Below are 22,976 nucleotides of genomic sequence, written 5' to 3'. Positions count from 1 at the left end.
TTTCCAAAAATTCTCAAATCTTTTCCAAACTTCTGGGGCTTCACCCAGATGTTCTTTTAAGGTTCTTTTGGGGTCCACAGCTCACCCCAAGGGTCCAGAAGTTCTGTGATGGTCCTTGGGGGGTGCGGACTTCAACTCCCAGAATGCACCTGGCGCAAACTCCTTTTTGGCCACTGGACAGTGGTCAGCTGGTCGCTTTCTTCAGGAGTTGGTGCAGGGGACTCTGGTTTAGCAATTTTTCACCTGTAGCAAACAGGGAGTCCCTCCTTGAACCAGTTGAAGCCAGGCAAAGTCCTTCTTGTGGTGAAGCCCAAGTGTGCAGCTGGTGCAGTCCTTCTGAGTGCAGGGTCCAGGTGCAGGCCAGGGGTCCAGCAGGGCAGTCCTTCTTCTTCTTTAGTTCCTTTCTTGTTGAATTCTGGAGGGGATCTGAGGCGTGGGTGCAGGTCTGCCAGTTTTATCCTTGCTCCTGGGTGAAAAGCAGGGGGGCCCTGGTTCTCCAATCAGGGACAGGGTCGTCCCCCTGTGATGACCACTTCCTGGGAAGTGTGGCAAAAATCCATCCCAGAAGGCAACAGTCTCTAAAAATCCAACATGGATGAATCTGATTTTTGGAGGTTACATCTGGCTGAGCCCACCCACTGGTGTGGCTAAAAATCATAAACACACCCCTCTCCTGCCCTCTCCTAATCTAATCAAGGGGGCACCTAATTGTCTGGGGTTGCAGGATGTGGGGGTGTTGCTGGGTGCTCCAAATGTCCTTCTCTGCCTTTGAAGACCAGTTTGGCAGCCCTCCCCCCTCCTGCCTCACCATCTGCTGAGGGGAGATTCTCTCCCCCAAGCACATTCCTTTGGGTGAAGCCAGGCCACTTCACACCTAATCAAGGCAGCCTGGCAGAAGCTGCTGCAGGCTGGCCAATCAGAGCACAGCAGCAAAAACAATGCAGAGCTGAAATTGGCAACTTTTTAGGTAAAGTCTAAACTTTTTACCTGGACAAGTTATATTAAATCCCACAACTGGAAGTTGTGGGATTTATTACAACAATTAATTTGATACCAAATTCTTGGTATGTAACATTTAAGGAGACTTTAAAATTTAAAATAAAGTCTGCCCATTCTAGCCTATGAAGGCCATTTACTTCAATGAGGGAAAAACGAATTTGGCTGTTTTTACCTCACCAGGGCTTATAAATCTATTTTTATAAAGTCCCTGCTTATAGTTACATGGCACCCAGTCCTAGGGGCACATAGGGCACACCTTAGGGGTGACTTATATGTAAAAATAAGGTAGTTTAAGACTTTAGAAGTACCTTTAATTCCAAAGTCGAATTTGCATATAACTTTAATTTAAAAGCAGCCAGCAAGGCAGGCTTGCTTTTAAAATGACACTGGGCACCTCAGCAATGCACCTAGGTGTGCACCACCTATGCTGTGGTCCCTAAACCTACATGCCCTATCATATACTAGGGACTTATAGGTAGGTTAACTTAGCCAATTATAATTAGCCTAATTTGCATATCCATTTTACACAGAGCACAGGCCCTGGGACTGGTTAGCAGTACCCAGGGCACCTTTAAAGTCAGGAAAACACCAGCAAAAAGTGGAAAATGGGGGCAAAAAGTTATGGGGCCTCTGCAATCAGCCCTGTTTTCTCACACAACCCCCCCCCAGCCCACACGCCCAGGAGACTCAGCCCAACCCTGGGAGAGTCTTCCTGGCTTGTTAGGCGAGGAAGACAGTGAAGAAAACTGGCTGTCCCTTTGCAGGGCCTTCTCTGCCTTACATCCTCCTGTCAGGGTCACTCCCTCTGGGTAGTGAAGCCATCCCAACAGTAAAAGGACCCAACTCAAACTGAAACTTTCCTCTAGGGGGGTCTTCCTCCTTTCTCTCTGCCAACTTGGGTAGTGAGGGGCCCACCTCCCCTACTCCAAACTTTGCTAGGGCAACACCTAGCTTACCCAAAGAGGTCACCCAACACTTCAGCAACCCCACCATGACCAATAGGGTCAGGGGGCCTACTTTGCTATTGGCCCTGGGGTCTGCCTCCCAGGCCAAGTACAGTGCTGCCGGGAAGGCTAGCACCCAGCAGAGGCTACTGACAGCTGTCAGTACCCAGAACCACACCCTAAGCTCTCCACTGACAGGTGGCTGAGCTGCTTTAGGGGCATCTTTGGGGTCCTGGCACCCCTCTTGCTGTCTAGAGTGGGGGGCTACCACCTCCTGTGGCAGACACCCTCCTTCCACTCTCCCTTCTGTCAGTGCAGGGGCAACACCTTGCATCTGGACAGCTGCCTGACTACTCAGGACTTCCTTAGGGTCAGGGGAGGCCTCACCAGTGCCAACTCTGGGCTTCCCCCCTACTGGGGCAGAAGGCCTTTGGCTCCCTGGAACTCTCTTTAAGAGTGGCCTACCCTTCCTTTTCTTCTTTCCTTTTCTTGGGGACCCCTGTCTCCTAACTGTAGGGACTGACTCCCCAGGACTTTGGGTTGGGGGGGCGCCCTGGGCGACCACCTCATCTGTGACCAGACTCACCTCTGGGAGGTCATTGCCCAGGATACAATCTAGGGGGAGGTCAGCACTGACTACCACCCTAATCCAGTCAAGGATACCCTCCCTCTCTAGGGGCACTATGGCTACAGGTTTGGAGGTGACCTCCCCTGTGGCTATCCTGACTTTCTTTGTCTTTCCTGGGACATACATGTCTGGCGTCACTAACCGGTCACTCACTATAGTGTGACTGGCACAGGTGTCCCTCAGGCCAGTGGTAGGGATCCCATTCACTTGAATGTGGTGGAAGTGCCTACTCCCACCCTCAGGGATCACCAGCTTACCATCTGGTCCTGTCTCCCAGCACAATGCTAGGAGGACGTCATCATCTGAGGAATCCTCCTCTATGGCTACACTGGACAGCCCAGTGCTAACCACCTTCCTTGGACAGGCTGCATCTCCTCTGAAGTGACCTGTCTGCTGACAGTCAAAGCAAGCCCTACTGTCCAAGAGTTTTTTTAACCCTGGGTCTCCCTGTCTCTGCTTGTCAGAGTGGGAGTGGGATTTACTCTCCTCCTTCTTAGGGTTCTGGGGTACAGAGGGAGTCTCTGTGGTGGGCTTACCACCTCCCTCCTTAGGTTTTTGGGGACCTGTCCCCCCCTTCTTGGAGTCTCCCCCCTGGGACTTGACAACCACCCTGGTTCTCAACCACTCATCAGCTGCCTCCCCTAGTTCTCTAGGGTTGGTCTGCTTAGAGTCCACTAGATGCTGGCGTAACCTTTCTTGGGTACAATTAGTCAAGATGTGCTCTCTCATGATCAGATTGTATAACCCCTCATAAGTATCTACTTTGTTACCAATAATCCAGCCCTCTAGTGCCTTTAGTGAAATGTCCACAAAGTCAACCCAAGACTGGGTACTGACCTTCTGGGTGTCCCTGAACTTCATTCTATATTGCTCTGGGGTCAGACCAAACTTCTTGGCTAAGCACCTCTTCATACTAGGGTATGAATCTGCCTCCTCCCCCCTTAAGGTCAGAAGCCTATCCCTCCCTGAGTTGGGGACCAACTCCCACAAAAGGGAACCCCAGTATTGAGGCCTAACCCTTCTCATTTGGAGTGCCCTCTCAAAGGCCCCCAGCCACTTATCTATGTCATCCCCCTCTACATAAGCAGGAACTACCCCCTTGGGTAATCTGGGGCAAACTCCCCCACCCATGGACACCTCAGCTTCTTTATCGCTGCTTCCATCTCTTTTCTCTTTGTATGCCCACTTTTTCTTTTCTAGGGCCAGCTTCTCTGCTTCCAAAGCTATGTATGCTAGCTGGGCCTCCAGCTCTCTTTCTCTGATGGATGGGTTCTCTCCTCCTGAAAGGACCCCCTTCCCACCACTAGCTTTGGATCTGCCCCTAGTGACTGTATTTACTGAGGACCGTTCTTCCTCATCCTCACTTGGGCTCAGATGCCTTCCCTCCCCTGAGTGGTTAGAGCTTGCATCCTCCCTTCTTTCTCCCTCCTCTGGAGCTTCTTCTGACTCTACCTCTTGGGCCTCAGCCCATGCTGTCAGGGATGTGATCAGGATTTGCTTCCTGAGATCAGTGGTTGCAGGCAACCCTCTTTCAATACACAACCCCCTAAGCTGGACTACTGTCAGTGTGGGTAGGCTAGCCAGATCAAGCTCCATGGTTCCCTAGTTTTGTGTCAACAAAACCTTTTTGCAAAAATTGGAAACAAGAATTTAGAAAAATTACAAAAATTCAATAATTGAAATTAATCCAAATTAAAAATGAAAAACAATTTTTGCACTAGGACAATTTAAAGGATTTTTAATTTGTTTTACCCAAAACTGTAACGTGATATTGAACACAAGTACAGGATCCCGTCGCTGCCACCAATTATGTTGGAAAATGGGTTATTGGTAGGGCAGGTAGGTACCTACACCTAGCAACAAGCCACTAACCTCCACATAGGTACAGTTAGGTCTCAGTAAATTAATCCCAGCTCAACCCTTGGTAGCTTGGCAACGAGCGTCAAGGCTTAACTTAGGAGACAAAGTGTAAAGCATTCAAATATCACAAAACAGTAATTAAATAAAACACAGGAAACAGTTTAAAAATCCAAAACCAATTTATAAAAATAGTTTATATTTTTATCTTTAAAATGACACAAAAACGATTAAAATCGGTTCAGGGGAACCGGAGATATGAATTTTTAAAGAATTATTACTTTTCTAGCGCTTAGAAACAAAAAGCGCCAATCGGGTCATCTGGTTGCACCTCGACCGGGGCAAAGTCAAACTTTCAGGCCGACCGCGATGGAGCCCTGCTCGGCTACAGGTCGCGGGAGGCCTCGTTTAAAAAGTTACCTTCTGACTTAGTCTTTATTTTGAAGTTTTTCTTCACCGGGACGAACCTGCCAGTTGAATCCGACCTCCTGGAGCCCTTGTCCGGATACGCGATGTGGGTTTCCTCAGTGGAGACTTTTACCTTCGGACTTAGTCGTTTTTTCGAGATGAAAATCCTTCGACCGGGGTAAACCTGGATCTTGATCCGACGTCCATGGAGCCCTTCTTGGATACGATGGCTGGGAGGTCCCGGTCAACTTTTTACGTTCGGACTTAGTCTCTTTTTTGGATGTTTTTCTTTACCGGGACGAACCACGAAGTCAGGCCGGGTCGCGGTTGAGGCAAGCCGGCTAGAATTTCCGCGGAGGGTCGGTCCCTCTCTGGAGCTTTTTTCCAAAAATTCTCAAATCTTTTCCAAACTTCTGGGGCTTCACCCAGATGTTCTTTTAAGGTTCTTTTGGGGTCCACAGCTCACCCCAAGAGTCCAGAAGTTCTGTGATGGTCCTTGGGGGGTGCGGACTTCAACTCCCAGAATGCACCTGGCGCAAACTCCTTTTTGGCCACTGGACAGTGGTTAGCTGGTCGCTTTCTTCAGGAGTTGGTGCAGGGGACTCTGGTTTAGCAATTTTTCACCTGTAGCAAACAGGGAGTCCCTCCTTGAACCAGTTGAAGCCAGGCAAAGTCCTTCTTGTGGTGAAGCCCAAGTGTGCAGCTGGTGCAGTCCTTCTGAGTGCAGGGTCCAGGTGCAGGCCAGGGGTCCAGCAGGGCAGTCCTTCTTCTTCTTTAGTTCCTTTCTTGTTGAATTCTGGAGGGGATCTGAGGCGTGGGTGCAGGTCTGCCAGTTTTATCCTTGCTCCTGGGTGAAAAGCAGGGGGGCCCTGGTTCTCCAATCAGGGACAGGGTCGTCCCCCTGTGATGACCACTTCCTGGGAAGTGTGGCAAAAATCCATCCCAGAAGGCAACAGTCTCTAAAAATCCAACATGGATGAATCTGATTTTTGGAGGTTACATCTGGCTGAGCCCACCCACTGGTGTGGCTAAAAATCATAAACACACCCCTCTCCTGCCCTCTCCTAATCTAATCAAGGGGGCACCTAATTGTCTGGGGTTGCAGGATGTGGGGGTGTTGCTGGGTGCTCCAAATGTCCTTCTCTGCCTTTGAAGACCAGTTTGGCAGCCCTCCCCCCTCCTGCCTCACCATCTGCTGAGGGGAGATTCTCTCCCCCAAGCACATTCCTTTGGGTGAAGCCAGGCCACTTCACACCTAATCAAGGCAGCCTGGCAGAAGCTGCTGCAGGCTGGCCAATCAGAGCACAGCAGCAAAAACAATGCAGAGCTGAAATTGGCAACTTTTTAGGTAAAGTCTAAACTTTTTACCTGGACAAGTTATATTAAATCCAACAACTGGAAGTTGTGGGATTTATTACAACAATTAATTTGATACCAAATTCTTGGTATGTAACATTTAAGGAGACTTTAAAATTTAAAATAAAGTCTGCCCATTCTAGCCTATGAAGGCCATTTACTTCAATGAGGGAAAAACGAATTTGGCTGTTTTTACCTCACCAGGGCTTATAAATCTATTTTTATAAAGTCCCTGCTTATAGTTACATGGCACCCAGCCCTAGGGGCACATAGGGCACACCTTAGGGGTGACTTATATGTAAAAATAAGGTAGTTTAAGACTTTAGAAGTACCTTTAATTCCAAAGTCGAATTTGCATATAACTTTAATTTAAAAGCAGCCAGCAAGGCAGGCTTGCTTTTAAAATGACACTGGGCACCTCAGCAATGCACCTAGGTGTCCACCTATGCTGTGGTCTCTAAACCTACATGCCCTATCATATACTAGGGACTTATAGGTAGGTTAACTTAGCCAATTATAATTAGCCTAATTTGCATATCCATTTTACACAGAGCACAGGCCCTGGGACTGGTTAGCAGTACCCAGGGCACCTTTAAAGTCAGGAAAACACCAGCAAAAAGTGGAAAATGGGGGCAAAAAGTTATGGGGCCTCTGCAATCAGCCCTGTTTTCTCACAGTGTGTGTTTTATAGTGTTGTGGGTGTGGTGTGTATGTGTGTCAGGTGTGTGTGTTTTGAATTGCCCAATGTGGTGTAGTTTTGTTAGTGTGTGTGTATTTTGAGTGCGGCGGTGTGTAGCGCCAATGGTCTACCGCGGTTAAATGACCGCCGCGGTGATTCATAGGTCATGATGCTGCTGGCATATTTCTGTTGGCACAACGGTGTGGGTTTTGGTACTGCCATTTTATCACTGACCCTTGGGTTGGTGGACTTGTGTTTGTGTCTGTATAGTGGCAGATTTCTATGTGTTGGTCATATTACCCATAGCGGTATACCGCTGCGGTCACGGTATGTTGGCGGCAGTCAGCATGGCGGCGAGAGGCACTTACCGCCAATGTTTTAATGAGGGCATATGTCCCAAACTACTTGACTCATTTAATGATAGGAGACACATTTTTCCATTAAATAATATCATTAGAGAGCCACTAATAATATGTCTACCCAAGCCAAGCAATGACAAATTAGACAAGACAATATATTGACTATCTCACCATAAATTAATTTGGTACTATGCAAAACGCTCTTGAACAGATTGCTCTTAATGCTACCTATGCTACTACACACAAATCAGAATGCTTTTTTCCTGTATCACAGTAATTCCCTCTATCAGATGATTATTCCTCTTTCTGGCCACCCGATTGTATGCAAGCATTGGTTGTAGTACTCAACATAAAAAGGTGTTTTTCTTGGTCTTACCTGTACAGTACTAGAAAATATAGGGTTTGGCCTCTTAATGTTAAGCTGGAGTAAGCTACTAAACTCCAGGCCTGTGGATCGATGAACAACTAGCCATGTTTAGTCTTCCAAATGGAGGGTATGGAATGAGGCACAAGACAAGGTTGCCCTCTATTATTAATACTATCCACTCTGGTTATTGAAGATTTGGTATGCCACTTAGACAAATCTGGGATCTATAATGGTCTGCAAATATTCATTTCTTGCATATGATATAACTGAATGCGGATGACATTCTTCTTTATATTATAGACAATCAGAATAATTGGACATAATAATGGAACAGGAAGAAAGGTTTGGCACAATCGTTAGGCTGAAAGCTAAATGGGAAAAATCCAGACTGTTTGCAGTGCTACTTCAAATGCCCAACCATAATTGAAGCTATTAGTATTCTGTTCACTGTACCAGAACTATTGATGGCCACAATGGATGTGCTTTGCCGCTAAAGAGTCATCACTATCAATGGTCTATTCCTCAATTTAAGTGCCTCGCAAGACAATTGTAGATGGCACAGAAAAAACACCATGTCTGCCCGAGCACCATTGTTCCCTGACTGGGCTGCAGTTTAAATTCTCTGCAGTGATATATGACAGGGAAAAGGTGCCTTTGTCATGAAGTATAGCCTCAGTCTTATATTCATGAGTCACCCCAATAATATGCCTTCTGAGCCTATAGGACAGGTTTCTAATATATAAAAATATGGCATAATGCATATTGTACTGAAGGTATTGAAATACCTCTCACAGGTTTTTTGAACATATCTTATGGTGCTGTAATAAGTTGCAATTAAGCATAGCTGTAGCTTCACTTCAACTGTATTTTTTTCAGTAAATGTGTATATGACAAGTAAAAAGATTTGAAAAACATTCTCCAGAAACATTATTCTACCAAGAGAGAGCTGGAAAATAAAGTACAATTCCAAACTAGGAAAAATATATATCCCTTTTAACAACTCAGTGCTTAAATTGAGGTTGAAGTGGTGGTTGTTGGTGGGACTCAGAAGAACTCAATTTTCATCATCAGACATTCCAGGAGATCAAGAGAGGGGAAAACACACAAAAGGTAAAAACGAAGGAATAGAAAACAGAAAAAAACATCAACATGGGAAAAAGCAGGGACCCGCAAAAATGAAATAAAACGTCAGGGAGTGTGTTGCACTGGATTAAAAAGTCTCGATGTTGATTAAGGGCTACGCAGTCTGGGTAATCAGAGGTGGGAAATTTAGTAGCACGGTCCACTTCAGTAACACTGGCTGATGTATTTTGACCAGTACTTTGGGCACCGGCAGCCATTATGTTACAAATGAAGCATTGAACATGCATATATATATCTTTGAAACCCTCAGAAATATGGGTAGATAATTTCAGAGGAAAGGAAGGTGCTGTCTTACCATGAAACCTTTGAAGGGCACACAATAAATCAGAAGCTTGGTGTTCACTAGTGATTTCATGTCAAGACCGGAGGCTAACATTCCAATCTCCTTTATGGCCACTACTCACAGCAGCTCCTCTAAAGAATATAGAACTTCAACAATATTCCAAAATATCAACAGACGGTCAGAACACACAGCCATCTTCCGTCTTTTATGTTGCTGCTCACATAGATAGGTACTATCTTATGACATTCTGAATCTTATAAGAGTACTTGCATTACTGAATATTAGATTTATGTAAATTTAATTAAAAAGTTAATATTTATCAGTTGGTGTTTGAATGAGGTGAATGAGAAATAGGATACATTATATTTTGTAGCGTGTGTCATTGTGAACCTGAATGTTTGATAGACACATTTAACTTTGGTAAAAAAAGTATTATTATATCATTAATGATTTCAGGATCCTCGTTGCTGTAGTCACTGCCGCTTTGATCGGAAGGCGTGTGATGGGATATATCCTGACGTTAGCTCTTTGGAGTGCGGGGCTTTTGTTTGTGGGAGAATACATTATATATTTTATTGACAAGTTCCCCTGCTTGACCAGATTATTTTTGAGCTTTGAGGAAAGGTGCAGATCTGCTTGGCGTATTGGCTTCTCTCCCTCATTTTTCAACGTATGAAAGCAGACACGCTCGAGCTGGATCGTTGAGTGAGGCTTAAGTGGACGCGCTTCACTCAGAGGAGAAAGACCCACTCGTTTGTGTGTGTCAGATTTCTCACATAAGATGCACCTTCACATGATCACTAGGGTGCATCTGGGGGCAACTAATATTGTTTGCATTGAGATTAGCAGTGGAAGCTACTAAAATGAATAAAATAAAAAAAAGGTTAAATAGCTTCTCTTACCGCTCGGTGCGTTGCTCGAAGATCATAGATTTTCTTTTGGCTTAGGTATTCGCGAGCTGAGCACCCTTTTCAATTGTATAAATGAAAAAAAGGACCAAATGAATGCTGTCTTTCACAGTTTTACATGGCGGCCATCTTGTGTGTTTAGGCTTATTTACATTTTTACAGTTTAATTAAAGCAGTTTTTCATTGCTGTCAAGGCTGTTGGAGAGCTGAGGTGTGTTTTACAGTGGGAGGTGATATTTGACTTTGGAATTAGTGTTATTAGTTGTAGTTTATTCTTTACATTAGGTAGTTTAGTGGTAATGTATATTGTTTAGATTGGTTATAATTAGAGCTTAGTGGTAGGTTTGTGTTTTTTGGTTGGCGATATATATAGAATTTAGGATTGTAGTGATGGCAGATCCTAATAATGTTGGAGAATCAGATTTGTCTCTGGAGGATACAATATTCAATATGCTAAATACATTTACTAGTGAGTTAGATAACAAACTCGAGAGAAAGAATGATCATATATTAAAAAAAAAAAGGAGTGACAAGTCAGGAGGAGTGGTTTTAGTGTACTGGCAAAGTGAGCAGGAAAAGAAAACATTTGGAAATGGATCAAAGTGTTCCAAAGAAACATAAATCTTTAGCAACAGACGTGGATTTTTGTGGTCGCACGAAACTAGGTAGGGTCAAGGAAACACAAGGGGACCAGAGAAAGAGTCCAGAAAGAATATTAAAGATACATAAGAATGTACGTAAACATTTGTCTGTACGTTGTGATGAGGGAAGCAGGTTTGTCACAAAGGTCAGGACCTAATATTGATGTCAAACGGATGAGCCAGGGTCTCTTACAGATCCGCTGGGGGATTACATGTTCGACCCTATGATGATTAAGCATCCACTTTTCCCTGAGTGAACCCCAGCACAGCACGCGGTGGAATATGTTGAGAAATTGCTACGAAAGCTGATCCCTAATGATGTGCCGAAAAGGCTACATTCAGGCTGTCCTAGACCCAATTTAGCTCATAAAATCACGTATACTACAGATTTGGATGCAAAGATTTTGGCCTTTCTGGGTAAGGATGGTTGAGACCCAAGGAAAGGTTGGGACAAGGGCCTAAGAATGTATCAAGAGAAACCTTTGGATCTCACAGACCCATGGACAAAACATTTTGGTATGGCCGAGAATGCCTATGTGACTGAGAAGCTTCTTGATGTGGAGGAACCAAGAGAGTGAGTCCAGATGGCAGTGTGCCTTCTTGGGAATGCCAATACAGATATCTCGGTGGAGAGAAGGAAAAGCATTCTATTAAAGATAAAGCAGTTGGAACTAGCGCACAGTGACTCAGAGCCTGAGGCAAATGGCATGTTCTTTGGTGCATCTTTTATAAATTTATAAAAAGAAATGCTTAAATATGTGGGAGCTTATAGCTCCTTACAAAAGCCTCAATGAGAGCTAAAGAAGGTGTTTGACCGTAGGGTTTTTGCTGGGGCTGGGAGAACAAGAGGACGGTTCCCCAGCCGAGGACAGGGTATGAGCAGAGCTTCATTTTCACTGGGTTATAGACCATACCAATTCCAGACCTCCTATCAGTCAGACACAGAGGCAGAGAACAAGATCTAGAGGTAGCTGTGGAGACTGTTGAACCCGAGGAACAGGTACGCCAAGACCTTTATTTTATTCATGTAAGTTAGGGCGGCAGACTTGCCCAATTTTATAACAAGTGGACTCAGATTACAAAAGACCCTAGGGTTCTAGAAACAGTTTTAGGTTATCATTTTGTGGAAGATCCGGTTTAGGAGCAATTACCGGAGATGATAAAATTCAGTTCAGAACTGCAGAGTTGGTAGACAAAGAAGTGAAAGAGATGGAGAGTGAAGGAGCAATTGTAGAGGTAAAAGATGACTTGAAGGGGTTCAAAAGCAACATCTTCTTGGTAGAAAAGAAGGCCAAAGGTATGAGGCTGGTAATAAACCTGAAAAATCTTTATGACTGGGTAGAGTACCATCATTTCATGATGGGAGGAAAGCGCATGTTATGAGATGTGTTTGCAGACGGGGACTGGTTGACACGTCTGGATCTGAAGGATGTGTATCTGATATAACCAATATGAGAACCTCACCAAAGATTCCTTCAGTTCAGATTGCAGGAAAGAAGTGGAAGTTTGTATGTCTTCCATTCAGACTATTTTCCACACACTGTTTTTTTTACAAAGGTTCTCTGACCTTTAGCAGCATACAGGGAAAGAGGTGTTCGTCTGATAATTTCTTTGGATTACATTTTGATAGTGGATCAGGACAGGTTGAGGGTAGAAGATTACATGAATCAGGCTTTTGCAGTTAATAAAGGATCTAGGTTTTGTTGTAAATAGGCAAAAGTTGTGTCTGATTTCATGCCAAGAGATCCAGTTTTGGGATTTTTGGTGGATACTATTTAAGAGCAGTTAAAACTTCCAAAGGAAAAATTAAAGAGAATAAGAAAATAAATATGGAAAGTGCTGAGTTTGGAGATGATTTCATTAAGAGTGTTAACATGAGTGGTAGGATTGTTGTCTTCCACGATTCAAGCTATTTTTTTGGGACCTTTCAACTATTAGACACTTCAGAGGTTAAAGGTCAAACATGTGAGAAGTTGTATGAAATATTCAGAGAAGATTGTACTTTCAAAGGATGCAAAGGGGGAGCTAGTGTGGTGGTTAAGGAACATGGAGGCTTGGAATGGGAGGGCTATTTTTGGAGAGAGTCCAGACTTGATCATAGAATCAGATGTGAGTTGGTAGGTTGGGGAGGACAATGTGGCGTGACTTCAACTGGTGGTTATTGGAGAGAGGAGAAAAAGAAAATTCATATCATTTGTCTAGAACTATTGGTAGGATCCTTTGCCATAAAAAGTTTCACAAACAGCAGGGCTCGGTGATCTTGAGGATGGACAATGTGTCAGCAGTGAGATATGAGATCAAGATGGGGGTCCGCGATATAAAGATTTAGCGGATTTAGCTAAAACTTTTGGGACTATTATCTGAATCAGAATATTCTAGTGCAGGCAAAATATATTCAGGGAGTAAAGAATGTGGAATGGTTCTATTGGAATTACAGGATTCCAGTGTTTGGACTGTGAACAGGACAAGTTTCCTGAGATTGATCAAAATAAGGGGTCCTTGAGAATGCTCAGCTGGAAACGTTTTTCAGTTGGTGTCTGGATCCGGAGTCAGCGGGCATAGATGCTTTCAGACAAGAATGGAGGGGTAACAATCCATATGTGTTTCCACCTTTCTCTATGATTACTCGAGTGACTATGTTAGTGCGCAGGTGGAGAGAGACACTGTTAGAGACACCTCTTTGGAAGTCTCAGATGTGGTATCCAATCCTGTTGGAAATGTAAGTAGATTGTCCAATTCTTTTGCCAGTATTCAGGGACATTGTGTTGGGTCCGAACTGAGAATTTTACAACTTGGTTGCAGAGAACCAGTTGAGGTTGGTGGCATGGAAAATTTCAGGAGAGTCTCAGAGATGATAGGACTTTGAAAAGAGGCTACTGACCTTATTAGAGAATCCTGAGCTCCACAAGGAATATATATTGATTGGAGTGGCATAAGTGGGTAAGCTGGTGTGTGGAAAGGGATTTTGATCCTGTTTCAGTGGATGTAGTAGAGTTGCTAATTACGTGTCACACCTGTTTAGGACAAACCTGTCTTATAGGACCATAAATGTTCATAGATCTGCAATTGCTGCAGGACATGTTTTATTATATGGTGTCAGTGTGGGTCAATGTGTTTTGGTGAAACATTTGATGAGAAGTACAAAAGTTTCCAAACAACCAGTCTTTAAATACTACTCTGTTTGGGACAATACGAAGGTGCTCAAGTATCTGGAGTCCTTAAGAGCTAATGCAGATTTAAGTTTGAGAAATTTGTCTCAAAAGTTGACCATTTTTTTGTGCTCATTATCATTCAAAAGAGTGTCTCATGTGAGGGCATTGGATATTAGTTCGATGATTTTTAGTCCTGAATGAGCATGTTTCTATTTGAATAAAAGGACTAAAACAAATTCAGAGACAATTTTTTTTCTGTATTTCGATGAGTATGAGAAGTTGTGTGTTGTGTGTAGTTCATTGTGTGAAGGAGTATGAAAAAGAACATCTCAGTTAAGATCAATGGAGAAACAGTTATTAATTTCCTTTAGACAACTGTATAAAGCTGTGTCTGTTTCTACATTTGCTAGTTGGGTGAAAGAGATTATGAAGAATGCAGGTGTGGATATCAGTTTGTTTGGTGCTCATTCTGTGAGTACTTCTGCTTCCAAAGTGTTTACGTGAAGAACGTCGAATGATAGAGTGTTTAGGAAGTTTTGTTTTAAACCTGAAGAGAATGCTGCTTCTTGTCTTTTAGAGAAGCTTTGAACTTGCAATATTGTTAGCCTCCTGTCTGCACTTTATGAAAGACATGGAGGCTAATATTATCCTCCCTTAAACCCTTCCCTTTTATATCATTTTCTGTGTTTCTTTGTGTAGCCCTTGTCTAACATCAAAGGAGGATGAAGAAAGCATGGAGTTCAATGGATCTTCGTTTTGTATTAAATAGAGTTTTTTGGGACTTGTTGTGAAGTTTGATTCAATGTTAAGTTCTGTTGGACAGCACACAAAAAAGAAGGAAGATGGCTGCGTGTTTTGGCCTTTTGTTGATGTTTTAGGATTTTTGTTGAAGTTCTATATCTTGAAAGGAGCTGTTGTGACTAGTGGCGATAAAGGAGATTGCCTTTCATTAAATCCAGATTTTATATCCAGCAAGCTAGGGAAAATCTATATTTTACGCTTTTCTTGCTCACTGAACAAAGTGCTAGAAAATAAGTATATTATCTGTTTGTAATATTTGTGTATTACTTTTCACATGTTTGATAAGTATGAAAACTTTGAGTTAGTAATTGGAAGGTGCAACTCAATTTCAGTAGCTCAGATTGTTTCATGTACATAGAGGGGTACTTTGGGGAGGATGTAAAGCTCCACAGAAAAGTACTGCTCATATCCTATTGAGTCATTTATCACATTAGGAAATACCAGACGCCTGTAATGTTAAAAGCAATAGATAAACACATTTCACGAATGGTTCACTAAGGTTTTCCATAAAAATATTCAAAGCCAAAGAGTTATTTTGGACTTACTGCTTAAAGGCGGGTGACGGATGCATTTCACACGCTGAGCTGAGTTCAGTACAAACTGCTCTGTTAGAACTTTTTTGAACGGTATTTAGTCTAATGCAATTATGTCCTCTGATAGACAAGAGCGATAATGAGTTCTTTAAAGGGAAGCAAAAAATTCAATTAAGAGTATTTGATTCATGCTGGGTAACAAAGACATTTCACTCCAAGAGCTGTGAATCATGGCGCAATGCATTTAAAGGAACGCAGTCAATCTTTCAGACAGTTGCACTGTAAACATCTGCAACAGCATTATATATCTTTACGCTGCAAGAAAACGTATTGGGAAGTAAATGTAATAGTTGGCAATGTCGCTATCGACAGGAAATCCATCAAGCTTCCCAGATGTACAGAAAGAATTGTCAGCAGAGGCCCAAAAAGGCATATCAGCACCAGACAGTGCTGAGGGAATCAAGCCTAACAAACCCGAAACCTTCCACTTTTCTGCGAGATCGATATTTGCATAAATATGTGAGTTTGTGAGAGATGGGTATTAAACATTGTGATGAAGACATAACAAGGAAAAACAGCTGCAATCTCGGTCTCTCTGGGGAATCAAGATGGGGTGACCGGAGCTGTGCTTGCAGAAAAGTGATTAGCATTTTTTAGCAGGAAGGGTTCAAGTTTGACTATTCACTCGCAGAAGGATTTCTATACTGAGAGGGAATTTTTGAGACTGTTGCAGAGAACTTTGGTAAAATGATCTCCTTCTACTGGAATGAGCAATGAGCTAGGTGTGGTAGTGACACAAGAAAACCTTTCCCCTAATTATGATTTAAAAATTGCCATTTAATGGCTGCGCCTCCTCCATTCACTTTTCATTTTAGGATTTTATCGGAACAACCCTATCCCCAGACAAATACTATCAAAACCAGTGTTATTGGTTGGTTGAGGCTGTATGTATTCTTTGTCGGCATGTCCTTTTATTGGTGTCAGCTACGTATGGATGCACAAACACAAAACACACATACAGATGACCACGTCACAAAGGAAATACCAAGATGTGCACGTGTACACACAAACACACACTCGCACATGTACACACTTGTGTGCACATAAACAACACACATGTAGATACATTAGCAGTCAGACAACACATATACGTGCATGGCAGACACAGGCTGATGTTGGATGAATACATGATTGGATGTATGTCGTTCAGGCTGATTGCAAAATGAAAGGGTTGGAAGGATGTGGGCGCTTACAAAGGTAAGTAAAAAGATAGTTGTGACTGAATGGATACAAGTATGGGTGGAAGGAGGGATGCTTTGTTGTCATCTGATGGATAATTCTATGAGCGTGGTTGGATGGATATGTGCTGGTGTGAGGGTGTAGGATGAACACATGGGAATGAGTGGGTGGATTAAATCTGCATAAGACCTTCTGTAACTAATGGACCTAAACGCCTTATAAAAATGGCATTTCACTTTGTTGAGACTAAGGCTCTGCAGTGTAACAAATCCACACTACAAACAGTCTGCTAGAATAAACACAGTGAAATAACTGAAAAGACAAAGTAGATCATCTTTGAAACAAGATGCTAGAAGCACCCAAAATCTGAAAAAAACAAAGGTTCATAGCAGACCAAATGACTGTACTTGTTAGGAAAGCCTCCTACCAAGAAAGTTGATTGCATGCTCTACCTTTTATACAGTAGCGGCTCGTGGGCGGTGGAAGGGGCGGGGGTGGGGAGGAGGTACGTAAAATTAAATTAAATAAAAAAAAAAAAACACTTGCCTTTTTCGGCGCGGTCCTGCGCCGCTCCGCTCCTCTTCCCTTCTGGGTGCACAGGCTCCCAGCCTGCCCTGTGGCCAATCCTGATGCTGCCCAAACCAGTGTCAGGATTGGCTGGGAGTGCCCTGGCTCGGCGCTCCCAGGCAGACTGGGAGCCTGTGCAGGCTCTCTCCAGCCCAACAACACAGTTGCCAGGCTGGAGACAGCCTACAGTGCCTACAGCCTACAGTGCATGTGTGTTTAGCTGGCCCCAGACGGCCGGCCAAACACACATGCGCTCTGAGGGGGACTCCCCTCAGTGCACGTCACCCCGTGGCCCCGCCCCTTTTAAAGAAAACTATAATGAACATAGTTTATTATTGTTTTCTTTAAAAGGTTTAGCAGCTGCCGGTGCTGGAGTGGACAATCACAGCTTTTATATCCACAAAAGACTGGTACAACCAGACGAGTAAAATGCCGACAAACAGGTCCAAAAGACCAGGCTCATGCACTCTAAGGCAGCTCATTTTTTAAAATCATTGTCCCTCAAAAATGCTTAGGTCATGTCACTCAAACAACCCATCGCCAAGAGGAGTACACATGGAAATTAACAACGTGTATAGATTTTGATGTGGATCCTCATGATTTTTTGCTCATCTTCAGAAAATTGGAAGTGCACGGCAAATCCTGAAAGATCGAAAGACTTGGCAAAGATGATCAGTGAAAGTATGGATGACTAACATACATAATGAGACTGCTATGGCAACCTGAAGAGGACGAACATCCATGCTTTACTAGAATACAACTTTTTTTGGGAAGTTGAAAACCACGGATTGTAGATTTCCAACTGTCACAGAATTAGACTCTCATTTGGAATACTTCTTAAGATCAATCCTGGGTCCAGCTATGAAAAAGGAACCGGAGCATAAGGAAGTTTGCTCCTCTTTTGTCACATCCAAGCCCAAGAACCAAGTATTCTTAACTGTGGAAACAAATTAGATAAAGGAACTGGCATGCCCATGGTAGAAAATCACTCACCCTGTATAGCGAGGGGCCACTCTTGAGCCAGGACAAGGGGTCTAGTGACAAGTGTAGTAGACACATCATGGTCCAGAATAAGCTCATCCTATTTTCCATAAGGAGAAGAACACACCTTCCATAAAATAAGTCTTTTAGTTATACCTGGGTGTCTAGCTCCTACTTGCACTGAGTGTCTGCCAGCATTACGGCATGCAGAAGAGAAGCCACTGGACAGAGATAGTTCCTGATCCTCTAATTGTAAAAGAGCACAAATGAAGACACCAGATCCTAAATATGAAGAAAGGCCCCCTCTGACCGTGCTCAAGGTCACACCTTACCAAACAGTCTGTCTTTCTTCGTCAAGAGCTTGGATGTAGCCGTACATAAAACATGACCTGTGAGGGAATCTCAAATGTGTTTCAACTTTACTGTTTTTTTCTGGTATGAGACAGCTCGATCAAATAAAGTTTGCCACAGCGGCATGCGGCGACCACCATTCCCAAAAGAAAACAATTAAATGGAAAATCCAGAGAAATTAAATTAAAATTAGGTATTCCCTTCATCTGCTCTAGATATCATTAGGGTGAGAAATGTGTTTTAAGCAGTAACACATGAAAGTATAATAATTTACTGATTAGAAATGTCACATTACAATCCAATGTCTCACTAAGGGGAGGGTCGGTGGTGTGCATGGTCTTTGGAAAGTGAGGTTATTGACAACTATGAAGGAAACTGGTAACAAAGCAAATTAAGGGGCATATTTACAAGCCTCTTTCACCTCCTTGTGCCACACTAGCTTCAGTTTTTAAACTCCTTCGCCGCCAGGCCTGTTCCCCTCCTGTGCCAAGCCTTTTTTGAGCTAATTGGGGCAGCTTCCGCTTAGGCCCTCATAACTTTTTGTTCACATAAGCTACCTGCAACAAATTTGCATCCTTTTTTTCCAACATCCTAGGGATTCTAGAGGTACCCAGAGTTTGTGGGTTCCCCTGGAGGAAACCAAGAAAGAGCCCAAATAGAGCAAAAATGCAGTTTAAAAAAAAAAAAGGGTTTGCGGTGGTAAAATCAAAATCTTTCCAGCTTTTAGGAACAGACAGACTTCAGTCAGAAACCACATTTCTGAACATAATTTTGGCATTTTACTGGGACATACCCCATTTTCACTATCTTTTGTGCTTTTAGCCTCCCTCCAATTAGTGAGAGAAATGGGTGTGCAATCAATGCTGGGTCCCAGACAGCTAAACATTTCTGGAAAGTAGATAAAATTCTGAATTCAGCAAGGGGACATTTGTGTAGATCCTATAAGATTTTCCTAGAGAAAATAACAGCTAAAATAAAAATATATTGAAATTGAGGTGACAAAAACACCCATTTCTCTTCACATTTTACTCTGTAACTTTTTCCTGCTGTGTAAGATTTTCAAAAACATACAGTGTTATGTCTGCTAGACTCTTCTGGTTGTGGGGGCAGATAGGGCTTGTAGGTTAATCAAGAATCCTAGGTACCCAGAGCCAATAAATAAGGTGCACCTTGCAATGGGTTTTCATTGTATACCAGGAATTCATTTGGTGAAATAAAAAAAAAAATGAAAAATAAGTATCAAGGAAACCTTTGTATTTCCAAAATGGGCACAAGATAAGTTGCTGAGAAGCAGTGATTATTTGCACATCTCTGAATTCCGGGGTCCCCGTACTAGCATGTGAATTACAGGGCATTTCTCAAATAGATGTCTTGTTTACACAATGTCTTACATTTGGGAGGAAAAAATGGCAAGAGGCAATAACATTTGTTCTGCTATTCTGTGTTCCCCCAAGTCTCCCGATAAAAATGGTACCTCACTTGCGTGGGTAGGCCTAATGCCCGCGACAGGAAACGCAATATGGACACATCACATTTTAACATTTAAATCTGACGTGGTTTTTGGAAAGTGTCTAGCTATGGAATTTGGCCTGTAGGTCAGCCAGCACCCAGGGAAACCTACCAAACCTGTGCACTTTTGAAAATTAGACACCTAGGGGAATCCAGGATGGGGTGATTTGTGGGGCTCTGTTACCCAGGATCCTTTGCAAACCTCAAAATTTGTCCCAAAAGAACCTTTTTCCTCACATTTGGGTGATAGAAAGTTCTGCAATCTGAGAGGAGCCACTAATTTCCTTCCACCCAGCATTTCCTCAGTCTCCTGATAAAAATGGTACCAAACTTGTGTGGGTAGGTCTAGTGCCCACGACAGGAAATGCCCCAAAACACAACATGGACACATCACATTTTCCCAAAGAAAACTGAGCTGTTTTTTGCAAAGTGAATAGCTGTGGTTTTCGCCTCTAGCTCAGCCAGCACATAAGAAAACCTAGCAAACCTGGACATTTCTGAAAACTACACAGTTAGGGGAATTCAGAATAGAGTGACTTGTGGGGCTCTCACCAGGTTCTATCACCCAGAATCCTTTGCACACCTCAACATTTGGCAAAAAAACACTTTTTTCTCACATTTCGGTGCTGAAAAGTTCTGGAATCTGAGGGGAGCCACAAACTTCCCTCTACCCAGCGTTCCTCTAGGTCTCCGGATAAAAATTTTACCTCACTTGTGTGGGTGGCCCAAGTGCCTGCAACAGGAAAGGGCCCAAAACATGTAGAGATTGAGGGGATAGCACAGCGAGTTGATAAGCACAATTTTTTCTTGTATACATCTTTAGGCTGACTCTGCTTTGGGGGCCCACACAAATGAGGTATCATTTTACTTTGGAGACTGAGGGGAACGCTGGATGATAAGAAAGTTGTGCCGGTGCGGTGATCCTACAAAGAAAAGTGAGAAAAATATGCTTTTTTAAGCACATTTTGAGGTCTGCAGAGGAGTCTAGGTAAGAAAATGTTGGGGATCCACACAAGCTGCACCTACCTGGACTCCTCTGGGTGGCTCGTTTTCAAACATGTCTGGGTTTGGTACATTTCCCTAGATGACCGCTGCACCAAGGACCAAAAACGCAGGTGACCCCCCCCCCCAGAAAAACAGGTAGCGTAATATATCATTTTGATGTGTCCACAACCTTCTGTGATGTTCCAAACACTAAAATTGTGAAAAGAAACACTCTTAGGTTATGTTAAGAAGAATCCTCACCCACCAACACAGTTGGTAGCATGCTTCATTATTGGGGTCCCACCCGAGACACCTAGCATGTCACAGGTGTGCTCTGAGGTCTGATTACAGCGGAGCAGGTTTTGTCATTTTTACCACAAAGTCATTTTTTCCAAACATAGTGGTTGGATTTGGCACGAGGGTGAGTGATGGTTCAGCAGATCAAATTTTCTTAAGAGATTTCACAAAAATGAAATTCACTGTTAATAACTGAAAGGCCAAACAAATGTACCAATGATTCACAGCTCGTGAGCTGTAAAGCTGCGACAAGCCTCCAACCATTTTGCAGTCCATTCACACACCTTTCATACATGTCATGCACAAGACCATTCACGGGCCAGCTGCGGGCTCTGCACCTCACAACACTTGCATCAACAGACAGCGTCATTCAAGGGCCCATCACTTTCATACGCCCACATGCCTGATACAGCAATCGCACCAGCTGATGGGAGTAAGTGGACTGGCATTTGGCTGGCAATGTATTGCAGTGGCCAAGTCACTCTTTACACCGCCAGCCAAACAACAAAGAAATCACAAACTAATTTGAAATAAGTTCAAATCTACAAACACAAAAGCTCTAACTAAATACATGACAGTAATGGAAACCGTGAAACGGAACATTTGAATACATAAAACAAGCAGTTTACGCTCACTGTATTTCCCAATAATTCTTTTGAGTGTGATAACAGCCACCCACACATAGCCCAGGCTTTGAAGGACAATCTGGGCAGCACATATGAGTCTCCTTCCGGATACCTCTTCGAGCACAGACTCTACATTTCTTTGGGGGATAGTCTTTGTCGGCCGTGCTCAGCAAAGTGGCGATCTTTCAATCTAGCCACATTCTCCACCACTGTTTCTCTAGGAACTCTTGCATGTTCCACCACAATAAGGGTCTCTATCACTGACTCCTGAGATTTTACAACTGTCCTCTTTTACTCTGGAGAACTATCCTTGAATACAATAAAAGTATTAAAAGTTACCAAGTGGAACAGGTAAATCAATAACTTCTTATACCAAACGTAAGAATTACGAACAGCAGTGTAAGGTTCCAACCTCTGATCAACTCTATCTACGCCTCCCATGTGCTTATTATAATCTAAAATGCACACAGGTTTGCACACTACGGCAACCTGGCCCCAAATAGTCACAGGGGAAGTACTCTCATCATGGATGGTACTTAGCATGTAGACATCCCTCCTGTCTGTAAATTTCAGAGCTAGCAGCTCATCATTCTGCAAGGCACTGCCCCCTCTCAAGTTTTTTACAGACTTCCCGCTTACAACGGATTGTGCCAAAAGCAACAGTGTTCACTCTAAACAATTCCTTGAACAACTGCACTCCAGTGTAGAAGTTGTTTACGTACAAATGGTGTCGTCTACCATGTTCCCATACATTTTCTCAATAACTCCAAAAGTGGGTGGACAATCATGGGGTCAATATTGAAATCCCTACCAGTGTAGACCCTGACATTTTACACATAAACCATATAGTTCTTTCAGACAGCATATACAATTTAATTTCATACTGTGCCCTCTTGCTAGGAATGTACTGCCTAAAAACCAGCCGACCCTTAAACAAGACCAAAAACTCATCCACAGCTATTTCTTTGCCTGGAACATGGACCTCTGAAAAACGATCTACAAAATGATCAAGGACAGGCCTAATCTTAAAAAGACAGTCAGAACCAGGGTGATCTTGTGGCAAGAATAAAGCATTGTCAACAAAATGCAGCATCCAAAGAAGAAGCAAATACCAATTACGACTCATGGTTGCAGGAAATATAGCCATTGCCATCAAGGGACTAGTAGACCAATAAGAAGCCAGTGGTGGCTTCCTTATCAACCCCATCAAAAACGTTAAATCCAAAATATCAACTCTTCCAAATTTGTGGGAATCCACTGAGTAGCTTCAGAGTGTGGCCTAAGTCTGGCAGCGTTGTCCCTCTAATACTGCTCCACATACAAATTCGTCTGCTCAAAAATCTCTTCCAAAAACACATCGTCCA

The sequence above is a fragment of the Pleurodeles waltl genome, chromosome 11 (genome assembly GCF_031143425.1).
Source record: "Pleurodeles waltl isolate 20211129_DDA chromosome 11, aPleWal1.hap1.20221129, whole genome shotgun sequence".
NCBI lineage: Eukaryota > Metazoa > Chordata > Amphibia > Caudata > Salamandridae > Pleurodeles > Pleurodeles waltl.
This window is presented reverse-complemented; position numbering follows the sequence as displayed.